This window comes from Cajanus cajan, chromosome 9 (assembly GCF_000230855.2).
Source record: "Cajanus cajan strain Asha chromosome 9, NIPB_CcT2T_4, whole genome shotgun sequence".
NCBI classification, from domain to species: domain Eukaryota; kingdom Viridiplantae; phylum Streptophyta; class Magnoliopsida; order Fabales; family Fabaceae; genus Cajanus; species Cajanus cajan.
The window spans coordinates 28,654,780-28,672,401 of record NC_138525.1 but is presented as its reverse complement, the minus strand read 5'-3'; positions in this window follow the sequence as shown (position 1 = coordinate 28,672,401).

Genomic DNA, 17,622 nt, shown 5'->3' with positions numbered 1-17,622 from the left:
CTGTCACAAAATCCGTCACTAATTTTATTTTTTTATTCAGTGACGAATTTTATGACGGGTTAAATTTTGTCTCTAAAAAATCCGTCACAAAACCCGTCACTAAATTTTTTTTTATTCAGTGGCGAAAATTGTGACGGATTTTTTAGAGACAAAATATAATCCGTCACAAAATCCGTCACTAATTTTATTTCTTTATTCAATGACGAAATTTGTGACGGATTTTTTGGAGACAAAATTTAATCTGTCACAAAATCCGTTACTAATTTTATTTTTTTTATTTAGTGAAGAAATTTGTGATGGATTTTTTAGAGACAATTTAATCTGTCACTAATTTTATTTTTTTATTCAGTGACAAAATTTGTGACGGATTTTTTAAAGACAAAATTTAATCTGTCACAAAATCCGTCACTAATTTCAATAAATGGCATTCCGTCAAAAAAAATAAAATTCTCTCACAAAATTCGTCACTATTAGTGACAATATTTTTTCCGTCACAAAAATTCATCACAAATATTAATTTTTCTAGTAGGAAGTTGTGTTCTATGTTACCTTGGGCACAATTTTGGTATAACACTTCCTTTCACCATAGCTTAGGCATGTCTCCTTTTAAAGCAGTTTTTGGCAGGGACCCTCCTATAGTGCTTCCTTATGAGCAATATGCAAGTGATCCTATAAGTTTGTTGGAGACTTTAAGAGCTAGAGATGTTCTTTTATAACAATTGAAGTTGAATTTAATCAAAGATCATAATTATATGAAATTACAAGCAAATAAGAAGAGAAAAGATTTTCAATTGGAGGTGAGAGATTTTGCTTTGGTGAAGTTACAACCATATAGGCAAAATTTTGTGGCATTAAGGAGAAATATAACACCCCAATTTTTATACCTTATATTAATAATATTTTAGAAATTATTTCAGTATGTTAATGTATTTATTTTGAGATTTTTGGTACTATTTAAGTATTCATATGAGCATTATTTTATTATAAAACATGATTTGTAATTATTTTAGAGTTTTGATATTATTTAATTAATTATATAAGCTCTATTGTATTTACAAAACATGATTTGTGATAATTATTTGGATTAGTATTATATAGGTAACTTTTATGAAATGTATTTTATTAATAATTATGCTTATGTTATTTAATTAAAAGGAAGAGGTATGTTTTAATTATATTAATTATTTTATAGAAGGGAAGGAGGGACGTGGAGGTCTTTCAATATTTATTATTAATATTTATTTTATTAATTGAGAAAAAGGGGGGTTAAGAGAGGTTATCAGAGATTAAGTCATTTCACGTATTCACTTCTTCCTGACTCGTTTTCTTTCTACGCTATCTAAAGACCAAGGAGAACCAAGAGAAGGAGACTAACTAGATTCTGCTTGTGCTTCATTTTTTGCTCATCCAGGTAAGGGGGAGTGAGAAACCTCACTCGGGGGTGTGGGAGTAATTGTTGGGTAGCAGGGTTGACCCCCAATTCCTTGCTTGATGCATGCTTCTAGGAACAGGCAAAATATGAATGTTTTCTGTTTTGATGTATGAGTTTTATGTTGTGTTCTTGGTTGGATTTGATGCATGAATATGTGTTTGATTTCAAAATTAGATAAATTTTGATATGAATTAGAGTGCTCTGTAGGTTCTTGTGGGAAACCCTATTAGAAACAATTAAGGGTATGATCTTTTGACAATATTTGAGGTATTTCATGTAAAATTGAGTATGGATTTATGTTCTAAGTGTTATTTGGAGGATTTTTAGCGATTGATTAATATGATTACATGTTGGTTGTGAAAAATCGTCTGATTGTGAAGTGTAGGTTCGCACTAAGGCCGTCGAGCCCAGTTCTTTGCATCGGGCACAAATTAATAGTTTCCCAGGAAAATTAAGCCAGGCTCAGGAAAGTTGTGTTGGGCGCAGGAAAGCCACACCGAGCGCGTGTGAAGCTGCGCCAGGCTGGATTCTCCGCTTTAGGCGTGACATTAAATTCGTTGCGCGCGCAGGGCGTGATGCTCCGCTTTTAGTGCGATATTTAATGCGCCGGACGCGAGTTGGGGCGCGCCGGGCATGATCCCTATGATGTTTTACCTGCTTTATGTCTTGTTTGATGGTGCAAATTGTGTGCGAATTGCCTTATTACTATGTTAACATAAGTGTTGTGTTTTATGAGATATGATGTGAAATACGTGCTATTGTGAACACTATGAATATGAGAATGTGAAACGTGATGAAATGAGATAAGTCATGAAGTTCCATGACAAGTAAAGTGATGAGTCCATGAAGTCTGAATGTGTGTTACATGCATCATGTGCATCTATGTGACGGGTACGATATGGAGTACACCGTTAGGGAAGGCCCTCCTTGTGTAATAACTTGGGGGAGTCCTAGGGGATAGTGCAGTTTGGATGTCTCGATTCTGTGCGTTTGTGAGCCCGAGACGTAACTTGTGTAGCTTCGCTATCCCAACCAGACCCTAGCAGTACATCTTTCTAGTTGAGAGTGTATGGGTAGCTCCCTACATGTACTCCTAAACTACCTTAGGTGTGTTGTTTAGGCAGCATACCAGTGATATGTGATATGTGATATGTGATTGGCGCCACATGCATGCATTTATGAGTCAAGTCCCTGACATCATTGCATGATAAATGAGTGTGCATGTGATACTGATTATGTATGTGTATTGTTCATATGTGATTTGTGCTTATAACTTGTATTATGTTTGTTGTGTGTTTCCTAACCTTTATTTCTGCACCTGAACCTGAGTGAGATGTTTCTCACTCCCTTGTTGTTCTTTGTATGTGTTTAAATTGTGTTGTAGGTGATCATCAACATGAGGATGTTGGTGATGAGGCTTAGGCTTCAGTTGGGTGTACTATGATAGGATATGTGACATCGGGGCATAGTTAGGCTTAGTGTAGGATTTCACTATTTTTATTTTGTTTTGGAAAAACTCATGTTTCATTTTCTTGTAAATTCCGCATTTGACCATGATTTAAGTTTATAAATGTGAATTCTCTACTCTTATGCTAGTGGAACCATTGTTTCAATTCTAAAGATTTTATTTACTCCAAGAATATATTTTTTATAATTATTATATATGTATGTTGGAGTAGAGGGTGTCACAAGAAATCAGAAGCCGGGAATGCGAAATTTTGGGCCATTTGAAGTAGTGCAGAGGGTGGGAGCAATAGCTTATAAGCTCAAGCTATACCTGAAATGGCTAGAATACATCCTGTATTTCATATTTCGGTGTTAAAGAAGTTTCATGGAAATTCAACTCAGTAGTGTTTTCCTTTACCTTTGAGTACAACTGAGGAAGGACCTATGTTGCAGTCTTTAAAGGTGTTGGATATTTGAAATATAGTGCAGGATTTGCATTAGAAAACTCAAAGTCTTGATTCTGTGGAATGTGGCAGATGCAACTTGGGAAGATATGGAGAGTATCAAATCGGTTTATCCAAGTTTTAACCTTGAGGACAAGGTTGATATAGGTTGATATTAAAGGGAAGGGTATTGTAACATGTGAAGGGAGCGCAGAAAAGGAGAAGGAGGTAACAAAATGAGTTACAGCAGCTAGACACGTGGTAGTACCTGAAAATTTGGAGTTAAGGAGAACCTATAGGAAAAGAAAGAAAAATGTGTATTTAGCTAATTTCATGCAATGAGGAGGAAGTTAGTTGGTCATTGATGTTCTCTCTTTACATGCTTTCTCTATGTAATTCTTTCTACTTCTTGAATTCTTTTCGATATTCTAATTGTTTGGAAATTGATTCTTGATGGATTAAGTGTTGCTTGTTAAAGCCGATTCAATTCATTCAAATTATTTATTGCACTGTGTTGCTAGATTCAATAAAACAGACGTAAAAATTCAGTTGTTTCAGATAGCTTTAATTCATGATGATATTTTATCTTCACGTACGAAATTCTAGAAAACATTTTTCGAACTTTTGTGTATGCTGATGAAGGGTCTTCAGAGGTTTAGAGCATGGGATATAGGAGTACGATTTTTCTTCTCTTTACTTTTGTTTAGATAATATATATATATATATATATATATATATATATTAAAATTAGATAGCTTAGTTGTAGGATGAAAGGGACATTTATTATACCTTTGTTTTCTTTAATAAATATGTTTTATTAAAAAATATTAAAAAGGGTTTTAATCATTTGTTTCTTTATTTTTTTTACCCTACATATCTATTTCTTTTATAGAAAATAAAAATAATTTTGACTTATACAATAATTTGTAATATTAATTGAGTTTCTATCTTTTAAAATTATAAAAATTTATAAAATAGTCATTTATTATCGTGAATTAATAACTTGATATTAAATATTTAATGAAAATGTTAATGTGGTGGATGAATATAGACATGGATGTGAAAGTTAATTCAGATTGGACAATTAAAATAATTGGAATTAGGGACGTTTGAAAGGTGGGAGAAGGTATAGGTAGTATTTATTTGCTACATCTTCTGTTGAATAAATATTTATTCTTACATATTTTTATATTTGTACAGTTATTCGTTAAATGGGTATTTACATATTTATTTTTAATATATGTAGATATTTATTAAAAAATAATTTTTTTCAAAAATATTTAATAATAATTTTTTGTTTATTTTAATAATTTATTTAAAAATAATAGTTTAAAAGTTTATATTTAATTTATTTTAATATTATAGACAATTTTATTAATCAAGATTTTTCAATTTAAAAACTAAATTTAATTGTTAAATTACTTTATTTTCATAAGTTTAAACAAGTTTAATAAATTAAATAATTCAATTCCACAATACTAAAATAAAAGTTAAAAAATTATAATATTTCAATCTCACAAGTCTAAATAAAAGAAATTTAAGTAATATATGATATTTTCACTTAACCAATGATATATATTTTAACAAATAAATTTAAGTAATTTTATTATAATAGATATTTAACAGGTACAAATATATCAATTTAAATTATTCATGAATACCTATTTAAATGTTCATTTATTATTCATTATAAATTTTAAGCTTAAAAATATTTTTAGTCCCTCAAATTTAGGGTAATTCTGTTTTTGGTCCCTCAAATTTAAAATTGTTATTTTTAGTCCCTATAATTTCAAAAAATATTATTTTAGTCCTTATATTCAAATTTTGTTAAGAAATTTATCAAATATTATTGCATAAAATCTACCTATTGGTGTCCTTATTAGTAAAAATATCACATTAAATCCGGTTGATATTTCATAACTGTCTTAATTAGATTAAAAAAAGACTTTTAAAAATTACAGGGACTAAAAACAACAATTTTAAATTTGAGGGACCAAAAACAAATTTGTCTTAAATTTGAGAGACTAAAAACATATTTAAGCCTAAATTTTATTTACAAATATATGTGAGCCGGGTATAAATTTTTTTGTCATCCATAATTATAATCAAATTTGCAAAAGAAATAAAAGGCTCAAATTCGAGAGACATTAATCCTCTAATAGTAAGATCATAACTAAAATCAAACTTTTACTTTTTTATTTCTTATATTTTTTATTATTTTATTTTAGTCTATTATAATTTAAAATAAATATATTTTGTCTCTATACTTATTATTTTTTAATCCTTTTTAGTTTTTATAGTTTAAGACAAATTTATCAAGTCTCTATAATTACAGTTTTTTAATCTTTTAGTTCATGTCGGTAAATTTTGTTAGCAACATTGTCTATTTTGTATTGATATAATCAAGGTATTAATTTAATTATGTGTCTTATGTTAAATTTATTTTTGTCATAATTACTCTAAATTAAATTTCTTGATGCTTTATACCTCTTTTAAACCTTCACATGCAAGATTTGTTGTTGGGATACATCTTCTTTTATTCTTACAAAATTGAATACCTCTAAAAGGGATTAAAAACACATAAGGCTCATTGTTGAACACCTTGTTTTTACATGCCAATACAAACACACAATATTACAAAAATTAACAATAATAAAAGGATTAAAAAATTGTAAGTGTAGAAACTAAAAAGTTTTATACAAAATTACATGAACTAAAAAATATTAAAAAACATAAGTATAAAAATTAATTTCAACTATGAAGACTAAAAAGTAAAATAAATGAAATTATAGGACTAAAATAGCATTTTAACCTATTTTGTTTTAGAACTTTTCAAAATTATACTTCATTTAAAAACTTTCGTTCTTAAAAGTTAAGTTAAATGCTATCTAAATAAAATTAAAACTCTTTGATAAAATATCTTTCTTTTTTTTTCCCTATAGAATATATTATTTAGAATTCCTTAAGTACCTCTTGTTTAATATGACCTCCCCTAAATACCAAAAAATTTTGTTAAAGAAATGGTAAGAAACTACATTCTTAATGCCATGTATATTTTTTCCCATTGTTCACACCAAACCTACACAAAACCGTCAAAAATGAAATTCATAGAATTTAATTAATTTTTAATAAAAACTTTAAATTAGGATAAAACTGTATGCCAAAGTCAAAGGTATCTATCAATTTCTTTTTAAAATTTTTAATAAAATTATAGATAACTTATTTCATCTTCAATATAAATTTGTATGAAAAAATATAAAATAAAAAAAAATTGATCTCAAGTATTAACTAATACAAATAGATAAATTTAACTATATGTATCACTGATACTAATCTCGAATGATAATTTTAATTTAGCTTGTGTTTAGTAGAGAAGAAATAGGGTGGAGATGATGGAAATAAAAGAGTATAAATGAGAGAGATTCTTTGCTTGAAGAGAAATAGAGATGAGAAAAATTAAAAAGTAATAGATTCTATCTTTTTATTTATTTATTTCTCTCTTCTTTCTCTTATATATATCATCTTCTTCTTCTTTTATTTATTTTTTTTATACATATTTCTCACTTATTTTTCTTTAATCAAATAAATAAATTTTTATTTTATTTCTTACATATTTTTTTTATTTTTTTATTTTTCTTTACTTTATTTTTTATTTTTTGTTTTTCTTTATTTTATTTCTTATTTATTTCTTTCCTTTCCTAAATAGAACATTAAGGATAGGAATGTGTCACTTAGGTGCGTCGGATAACACGCAATGCATTGTGCATTAGGTAGCCCTAACAGTAACTAGCTGCCAAACATTGTGGTACATATTGCGTATGGCATCAGAATAATTTTTGAAAAATATTCTTAGATATTATTGAATTTTAAGAATAAAAAGCATTCATATTTATTTCATTTCTTATTTTCAGCGTAAAAAAAAATATCTTGTATTTATATATATATGAGAATAAAAATTGTTTTCTTCCATGACTACCAATTACTTTATTCTTCTATATTCCTTCTTTTATTTATATTTCTTAATTAAATAACTTTTTTTTATGAAATTACTAAATTCCAAGAATAATATTTTTAGATATAATATTCTTAGGAATCTTTTTTTGTCTATACCAAGTATATTTTTCAATGAAAGTAATTATGTTTGATTCTTCTATGAAATTACTAAATTCCGAGAATAATACTTTTAGATATAATATCTCTAAGAATATTTTTTTGTCTGTACCTGGTGTATTTTTCATTGAAGGTAAAGGTGTATTTTTTATTTGAATGTAAATTATGTTTGAGTTAGATAGAATTGTACTATATATATAATCAACAAAATTCTTCCTATGAATGATTAACATAATTATACATCTAAGATTTGTATTTTAGATTATCGGAAAAGTTAGAAAATTTTTATATTGGAATTTTTACTATTACAATATCAATTATTATCTATTTATGAAGATTATTTTTCTTATAGTTATTTTAGTTAGTTAAAGGATTTTATAGAATATTATAAAGGTTTTTAATAATTTAAAGAAATTCTGTTTCTTTAGGTTGGAACGGACTGTTCCAAACAATGAAAATATACTGATTTTGAAGTGGCAGAATAGGCCGTTCCAATGTAGTAAAAAGACTCATTTTGATTTCTCCAGAACGGGCCGTTCCAAATGTGACACCCTCTACCCCGTTATTAATATACAACAAATGTAACAATAAAATATTTCTTATCTTCTTTTTGGGTAAATAAAATCTTTCATAGTTGACAAATATTTCAAATATAACAAGGTAGAAGATTCACATTCGTAACTCATAAATCATAACTCCAGTGTAAAAATTATAAAAGAAAAGAAGTTAAGATTTTCAATACAATTTAGTGTAACACAAGAAATCATATATATACAAATAATAATAAAGGAAATATAAATTAACTCCAGTAAAGGTGGCAGTGCCTCCTGGTTAGGAATTAATTTATACTCCCAAATCATATAATAAAAAATATAACAAAAATGTACATCTTGGTCTTTTATCAAGAACGTTCAAATTACAATTCTTAACATATATTTTCCTTGAATTATATATGTTATCTACGTTATTTCTTCGTTAGAAATTACAAAAGAAGAGAAACTAAAGTTATAAAAACAATAACATATTAAACTAAAATAACTATGCCCCGATGTCACATCCTATCAGAGCATGCCCAATTGAAGCCTTTAAGCCTCATCACCAACATCCTCATGATGCTGATCACCTGCAACATAATTTAAACATATACAAAAACAACAAGGGAGTGAGAAACATCTCACTCAGTTACAGGTGCAGAAATAAAGGCTAGATAGCACTCACACACACAACAAATATAAGTCACTTATAAATAATACACATACATCATCAATATCACATATATATTCATTTATCATGCAATGATGTCATGATCTTGACTTATAAATGCATGCATGTGGCGCCATAAGGAAGTTTCACATATCATCACTGGTGACCCTAAGGCACACCTGGTTACATCACTGGTGACCCAAAGGTACACCTGGTTACATCACTGGTGACCCTAAGGTACACCTGGTTACAAGTTACATCACTGGTGACCCTAAGATACACCTTGTTAGCATGTTACATCACTGGTATGCGGCCTCAGCGGCACACCTGTAATAATATATGCATATGATGCATGTCATACCATCATAATCTCATTGACTCAATATTTAACTTTTTACATGATTTCATTTAGTACATCATGTCCTCATTTGTCATAGTCTCATAATCATAGTTTGTCTCAATAGTCAATTCTTAGGTCTCATGTCATTTGTCCATATTTCACATGGTCATGTCATCAATACTCCTCTTAAGGTCCGCATAGGTATTCACAGAGATCCAGAGAGCATTCTTATTCATATTAAAACTCATTTATTATTAACATTAATTTCATATTCATTTATTACTTTCAACAAAGAACAAGGTAGAGTAAATAGAAAATCAGACAGAACAACGGCACTTTCAACAAAAACAAAGTAGAATAAATAGAAAATCGGACAGAACAACGGCACCTTCAACAAAAAGCAAAGTAGAGTAAATAGAAATTTAGACAGAATAACGACAAAGGATTGGGGGCCAATCCGACAAACAACTATCCAACAATTATCCCTACACCCCTGAGCGAGGTTCTCACTCCCCCCCTTACCTGGATAAGCGAAGCTGAACTTAGGCAGAGCCTCCTCCTCTGGATTCCCTCTTCCTTTCTCTCTCTCTTTCTTTCTCTTTCTTTCTCTCTCTCTCTCTCTCTCTTCTCTTTCTCTCTCTAAAATTTCACTTTCTTCCTCTGTATAAAAAAATTTCACCCCCCTGCCCCTATTTATAGGCAATCTGACGCACCCGGAACGGCCCGTACTGATTTCGGAACGGCCCGTTCCGGATCCTTCAAATCTGGGCAAAATTTGTAACTGGAACGGCCCGTTCCAAAATCGAAACGGCCCGTTCCCAAAAAACCAGAACGGCCCGTTCTGAAATCAGAACGGCCCGTTCTCAATCTCAGAAGAACGGCCCGTTCTCCTTCCGGAACGGCCCGTTCTCCATACCGGAACGGCCCGTTCCAAGGCCGTTCTGGGACTACAAAAACCTCACATTTTCAACATTTGGAACGGCCCGTTCCACTTTTGGAACGGCCCGTTCCAGAACCCAAAATACCCCTATAACTTTATTAAAATTACGAAAATGCCATTAAAATAATAATAAAAATTTGGGTGTTACAATTCTCCCCTCCTTTTAGAAATTTCGTCCCCGAAATTTACCTGAAAACAGAAATGGATGAGCTTCTCGCATCTTGCTTTCTAATTCCCATGTAGCACTTTCTTCAATATTTCCTCCCCAAACGACCTTAACCAAAGGGATTTCCTTTCCTCTTAGTTGTTTCACTCTCTTGTCATCAATCCTTAGAGGAACCGTTTCATAAGTAAGATTATCCTTCAACTGAATGTTGTCAGACTCAATGATATGGGAAGGATCATGGATATACTTTCTGAGTTGGGAAACATGAAAGACACTATGGAGATTTGAAAGAGATGGAGGCAAAGCAATTTGATAGGCCACTTCACCGATTCTTTTAAGAATTTGATAAGGACCAATGAAACGTGGAGTAAGCTTACGGGATTTCAGTGCTCTGCCTACTCCTGTCCAAGGAGTGACTTTAAGGAATACATGATCACCTTCTTTAAACTTAAGGTCTTTTCTCCTCTTGTCATTATAACTCTTTTGCCTACTCTGGGTTGCTCTCATCTTCTCTTGGATCATCTTAACCTGTTCAGTAGTTTGTTGAACTATCTCAGGTCCTAACATGACATTCTCTCCAGGTTCTACCCAACATAAAGGTGTTCTACATCTCCTACCATACAGAGCCTCATATGGTGCCATCCCAATACTAGAATGGTAGCTATTATTGTAGGTAAATTCTATCAAAGGTAGGAAACTATCCCAACTACCCCCACGTTCTAAGATGCAAGCCCTCAACAAGTCTTCCAAAGATTGTATGGTTCTCTCAGTTTGGCCATCTGTTTGGGGATGGTAAGCTGAACTCAATCTAAGCTTAGTGCCTAAAGCCTTATGCAAACTCTCCCAAAATCTAGAGGTGAACCTAGGATCTCTATCAGACACAATACTAGTAGGAACTCCATGCAACCTCACGATCTCACTGATGTACAACTTGGTTAACCTCTCCAAAGAGTACCTAATATTAATGGAAATAAAATGGGCAGACTTAGTCAATCTATCCACAATGACCCATATAGCATCCAAGTTCTTCACAGTCTTAGGTAACCCAACTACAAAATCCATAGAGATGCTATCCCACTTCCACACAGGCACATCTAAAGGTTGCATCAAACCTGAAGGTTTTTGGTGTTCTACCTTAGCTTTCTGACATACTAAGCAAGCATACACAAATTCCTCCACTTCCCTCTTCATCTTAGGCCACCAAAACATCTTCTTAAGGTCTTGGTACATCTTAGTGGCTCCTGGATGGATACTAAGGATACTCTTATGACCTTCTTCCAGGATTGCTCTCTTAAGTTCTGGCACACTAGGAATGCACAACCTATCCTTAAATCTTAAAACTCCATCCACTCCAATTCTAAACTCACTTTTCACAGCTTGATTCAACTTCTCTACCCGACTCAATAAGAAAGGATCCATCTTCTGACCTTCTCTAATCTCATCTATCAAGCTATTAGTCACTCTTAAAGCTCCCAACTTAATACTCTTAGAGGTCAACTCACACCCTAAGCTCATATCCCTAAACTCCTCAATCATTTGCATTTCCCTAATCATCAAGGAAGACATTCTCAAAGATTTTCTACTCAAAGCATCAGCTACAACATTAGCCTTGCCAGGGTGATAATTTAATTGAAAGTCATAATCCTTAAGAAACTCTAACCATCTCCTCTGCCTCATATTCAATTCCTTTTGGTCAAACAAGTACTTAAGGCTTTTATGGTCACTAAAAACCTCAAATCTAGACCCAAACAAGTAATGTCTCCACAACTTGAGCACAAAAACTATTGCAGCTAACTCAAGGTCATGGGTAGGATAGTTTTGCTCATGAATTTTAAGTTGTCTTGAAGCATAGGCTACTACCTTACCCTCCTGCATAAGTACTCCTCCTAAACCCAATTTAGAAGCATCACAAAATACCTCAAAAGTCTTACTAGGATCAGGTAATACTAACACAGGAGCACTAGTTAATCTCCTCTTAAGTTCTTGAAAACTTTCCTCACACTTAGAATCCCACACAAAAGGTTGGTCTTTCTTCGTCAGCTTAGTCAAAGGAAGAGCTAGCCTAGAGAAATTCTCTATGAACCTTCTGTAATAACCAGCTAGTCCTAGGAAACTCCTAATCTCAAATACTGATTTAGGTGTTCTCCACTCTAACACAGCTTCTACCTTAGCAGGATCTACAGCTATTCCACCCTTGGATATCACATGTCCTAGAAAGTTCACACTATCCAACCAAAATTCACATTTTGACAATTTAGCATACAACTGTTTCTCCTTAAGGGTTTGAAGAACGATCCTAAGGTGCTCAACATGCTCTTCCCTAGTCTTGGAATACACTAGGATATCATCTATGAAGACCACTACAAATCTATCCAAGTAAGGGTGAAAGATCCTATTCATGTAGTCCATAAAAACACCAGGTGCATTAGTCACACCAAAAGGCATAACTAAATACTCATAGTGCCCATAGCGGGTTCTAAAGGCAGTCTTAGGAACATCCTCAGCTCTCACTCTAATCTGATGGTATCCTGACCTTAAATCTATCTTACTGAACACACAAGCTCCAACTAGTTGATCCATAAGGTCATCTATCCTAGGCAAAGGATACTTATTCTTAATGGTCACTTTATTCAGTTGCCTATAGTCTACGCACAACCTCATGCTCCCATCTTTCTTCTTAACCAACAAAACAGGCGCTCCCCAAGGCGAGACACTAGGCCTAATGAATTGTTTTCCTTGTAATTCCTCTATTTGTTTCTTAAGCTCAACTAACTCTGTAGGGGACATCCTATAGGGTGCTATAGATATAGGTGGGGTACCTGGTACTAAGTCTATACTAAACTCAATCTCTCTCTCAGGTGGTAAACTAGACACATCCTTAGGAAATACTTCTGGAAATTCTCTCACTAAGGGAATCTCATCTAGCTTACTATCAGTCTCAAGTGTTAAAGAAGCTAAGATCATGTACACTTTTTCATTGTCTTTTAAACAAGTTTTAATGTCAGCAGCACTAAGAAATTCCGTACTCTTACATTCACCAAAGGAAATAGATTTCTCAAAGCAGTTTAAAAGGACATGGTGAGAAGATAACCAATCCATACCAAGAATTACATCTAATTGACTAAGAGGCAAACAAATTAAGTCAACTAGAAACTGCTTATCAGAAACTGTCAAAGGACATTTCAAACACACTAAGGATGTAGTCACAGGACCATTAGTAGGGGTTTCCACAACTAAATCAAAATCTAACAAAGACACAGGCAAATTCAATTTTTGGACACAAGAGACAGAAATAAAGGAATGAGTTGCACCAGAATCAAATAGTACAACAAAAGGAGTCTCAGCTATGAAACAAGTACCTTGTATCAAATTTTCTGACCGAGAAGCTTCAGCACCACTAAGAGCAAATACTCTCCCCACAGTCTTTGGACGCTCAGTTTGCGAACCCGATCCCATAACACGTGTTCTTTGTGATTCAGGACATTGGGTACTGATGTGACCTTTACCATTGCAGTTGAAGCAGGTAACTTCCCTGTCACGACACTCAGACTGATTATGACCAACAAGTCCACACTTCCAGCATCTTACTGAAGGAGTGGACACAGACCCTCCAACACTTCCAGTAGCACTAACAGTGGATCCTCTAGTAAGCAACTTACTTTTATTAGCAGCAGCTTTACTCCCTTGAAATCTATTAGAAGCGAAGTAAGGCTTACTCCTTCCCGAAGTACTAGAACTCACAGCACGGATAGGACCTCCAACTCCTTTATAAAAAGCAGCACGAGCACGGTTGTCATGATCATAAATGCTGCACTTATTGACCAGAGTGGGAAAGTGATATATCTCCTGATAGTTAATTGCAGTTTTCACTTCAGGACGCAGACCATTTACAAATTTTATGCATTTAGCTCTTTCACCACCCTCACCATGGTAGTGTGTGCAATAACGAACCAAAGCATCAAATTTGGCAGCATACACAGCCACTGTGTCGTTCCCTTGATTCAGCTCAAGGAATTCCATTTCTTTCCGACTTCTCACATCATCCGGGAAATACTTCTCAAGAAAGACCTTCTTGAAGTTGTCCCAATTCAAGTGCACCCCTCCATCAATCATCCTCCGAAGTGCTCCTTCCCACCAAAAATGAGCATCAGCAGTCAACATGAATGTGGCCAACTTCACCTTCTGAGCGATGGGACAATCCATAACATTGAAAATTTTTTCTATTTCTGTTAGCCAATTCATAGCAGCATCTGGGTCATATCCTCCTTTAAAGGTAGGTGGGTGATTTCGTTGAAATTGCTCCAACCAGTTAGGAGCGACCTCAGTCCTATTGTTATTATTCATAGCTTGTGCTAATGCTTGAAGAGCATCGGCAATCGCACGATCATTTCTACCAGCCATAGTCTAAGAAAATAATACAATCAATAAACATAATCAATCATCATACTATCATACCAACAAGTTTTACAATCAATTCAGTCCATCATTCATGTACCAAATAAACATAGTAAACCAAATAAGCATAGTAAACTCATAACTCACGGTCGATTAGATCGACCTGCTCTGATACCACTAAATGTGACACCCTCTACCCCGTTATTAATATACAACAAATGTAACAATAAAATATTTCTTATCTTCTTTTTGGGTAAATAAAATCTTTCATAGTTGACAAATATTTCAAATATAACAAGGTAGAAGATTCACATTCGTAACTCATAAATCATAACTCCAGTGTAAAAATTATAAAAGAAAAGAAGTTAAGATTTTCAATACAATTTAGTGTAACACAAGAAATCATATATATACAAATAATAATAAAGGAAATATAAATTAACTCCAGTAAAGGTGGCAGTGCCTCCTGGTTAGGAATTAATTTATACTCCCAAATCATATAATAAAAAATATAACAAAAATGTACATCTTGGTCTTTTATCAAGAACGTTCAAATTACAATTCTTAACATATATTTTCCTTGAATTATATATGTTATCTACGTTATTTCTTCGTTAGAAATTACAAAAGAAGAGAAACTAAAGTTATAAAAACAATAACATATTAAACTAAAATAACTATGCCCCGATGTCACATCCTATCAGAGCATGCCCAATTGAAGCCTTTAAGCCTCATCACCAACATCCTCATGATGCTGATCACCTGCAACATAATTTAAACATATACAAAAACAACAAGGGAGTGAGAAACATCTCACTCAGTTACAGGTGCAGAAATAAAGGCTAGATAGCACTCACACACACAACAAATATAAGTCACTTATAAATAATACACATACATCATCAATATCACATATATATTCATTTATCATGCAATGATGTCATGATCTTGACTTATAAATGCATGCATGTGGCGCCATAAGGAAGTTTCACATATCATCACTGGTGACCCTAAGGCACACCTGGTTACATCACTGGTGACCCAAAGGTACACCTGGTTACATCACTGGTGACCCTAAGGTACACCTGGTTACAAGTTACATCACTGGTGACCCTAAGATACACCTTGTTAGCATGTTACATCACTGGTATGCGGCCTCAGCGGCACACCTGTAATAATATATGCATATGATGCATGTCATACCATCATAATCTCATTGACTCAATATTTAACTTTTTACATGATTTCATTTAGTACATCATGTCCTCATTTGTCATAGTCTCATAATCATAGTTTGTCTCAATAGTCAATTCTTAGGTCTCATGTCATTTGTCCATATTTCACATGGTCATGTCATCAATACTCCTCTTAAGGTCCGCATAGGTATTCACAGAGATCCAGAGAGCATTCTTATTCATATTAAAACTCATTTATTATTAACATTAATTTCATATTCATTTATTACTTTCAACAAAGAACAAGGTAGAGTAAATAGAAAATCAGACAGAACAACGGCACTTTCAACAAAAACAAAGTAGAATAAATAGAAAATCGGACAGAACAACGGCACCTTCAACAAAAAGCAAAGTAGAGTAAATAGAAATTTAGACAGAATAACGACAAAGGATTGGGGGCCAATCCGACAAACAACTATCCAACAATTATCCCTACACCCCTGAGCGAGGTTCTCACTCCCCCCCCTTACCTGGATAAGCGAAGCTGAACTTAGGCAGAGCCTCCTCCTCTGGATTCCCTCTTCCTTTCTCTCTCTCTTTCTTTCTCTTTCTTTCTCTCTCTCTCTCTCTCTCTTCTCTTTCTCTCTCTAAAATTTCACTTTCTTCCTCTGTATAAAAAAATTTCACCCCCCTGCCCCTATTTATAGGCAATCTGACGCACCCGGAACGGCCCGTACTGATTTCGGAACGGCCCGTTCCGGATCCTTCAAATCTGGGCAAAATTTGTAACTGGAACGGCCCGTTCCAAAATCGAAACGGCCCGTTCCCAAAAAACCAGAACGGCCCGTTCTGAAATCAGAACGGCCCGTTCTCAATCTCAGAAGAACGGCCCGTTCTCCTTCCGGAACGGCCCGTTCTCCATACCGGAACGGCCCGTTCCAAGGCCGTTCTGGGACTACAAAAACCTCACATTTTCAACATTTGGAACGGCCCGTTCCACTTTTGGAACGGCCCGTTCCAGAACCCAAAATACCCCTATAACTTTATTAAAATTACGAAAATGCCATTAAAATAATAATAAAAATTTGGGTGTTACACCCTAAGGGAAACAGACCGTTCCGGAATTCTAAAAATGTCTAAAAAGGTTAGTTAGAAAAGGGGCGTTCCATTAAAGGTCAATGTGTGTAAAATGAACTTCAGAACGGGCCGTTCTAATTTTAGAACGGGTCGTTCTGCTTTTTGAAACGGGCCGTTCCAGTTGAGAATTTTGCATATGTTTGAAGGATCCGGAACAGGCCGTTCCGAAATCAGTACGGGCCGTTCCGGGTGTGCCAGGATGCCTATAAATAGGGCATAGGAGGTGAAAAAATTTATAACTTAGTGAGAAGGTGAAAATCTTAGAGAGAGAGAGAGGAAGAGAGAGAAAGAGAGAGAGAGAGAAAGAGAAAGAAAGAGAGAGAAAGAGAAAGAAAGAGAGGGAAAGAAAGAGGGAATCCAGAAGAGGAGACCCTGCCCAAGTTTCAACTCCTGCTTATCCAGGTAAGGGGGGAGTGAGAAACCTCGCTCGGGGGTGTGGGGATAATTGTTGGATAGTTTGATTGTCGGATTGGTCCCCAATCCCTTGCTTGTTATTCTATTTTACTTTCTATTTGCTCTACTTTGTTCCTTGTTGGAAGTAATGATGAATATGAAATTATGTTAAAAAAATAAATGAGTTTTAATATGAATAAGAATGCTTTCTGTGAATCTCTGTGAATTCCTGTGCGGACCTTATGAGGAGTATTTATGACATGACCATGTGAAATATGCACAAATGACATGTGAATGGACTATTGAGACATAGACTATTGAGACAACTTGTGACTATGAGAATATGAAAATAATGACATGATGTACTAAATGAAATTTTGTAATAAGTCAAATGTTGAAGTCCATGAAATAATGAATGTATGACATACATCATATGCATATA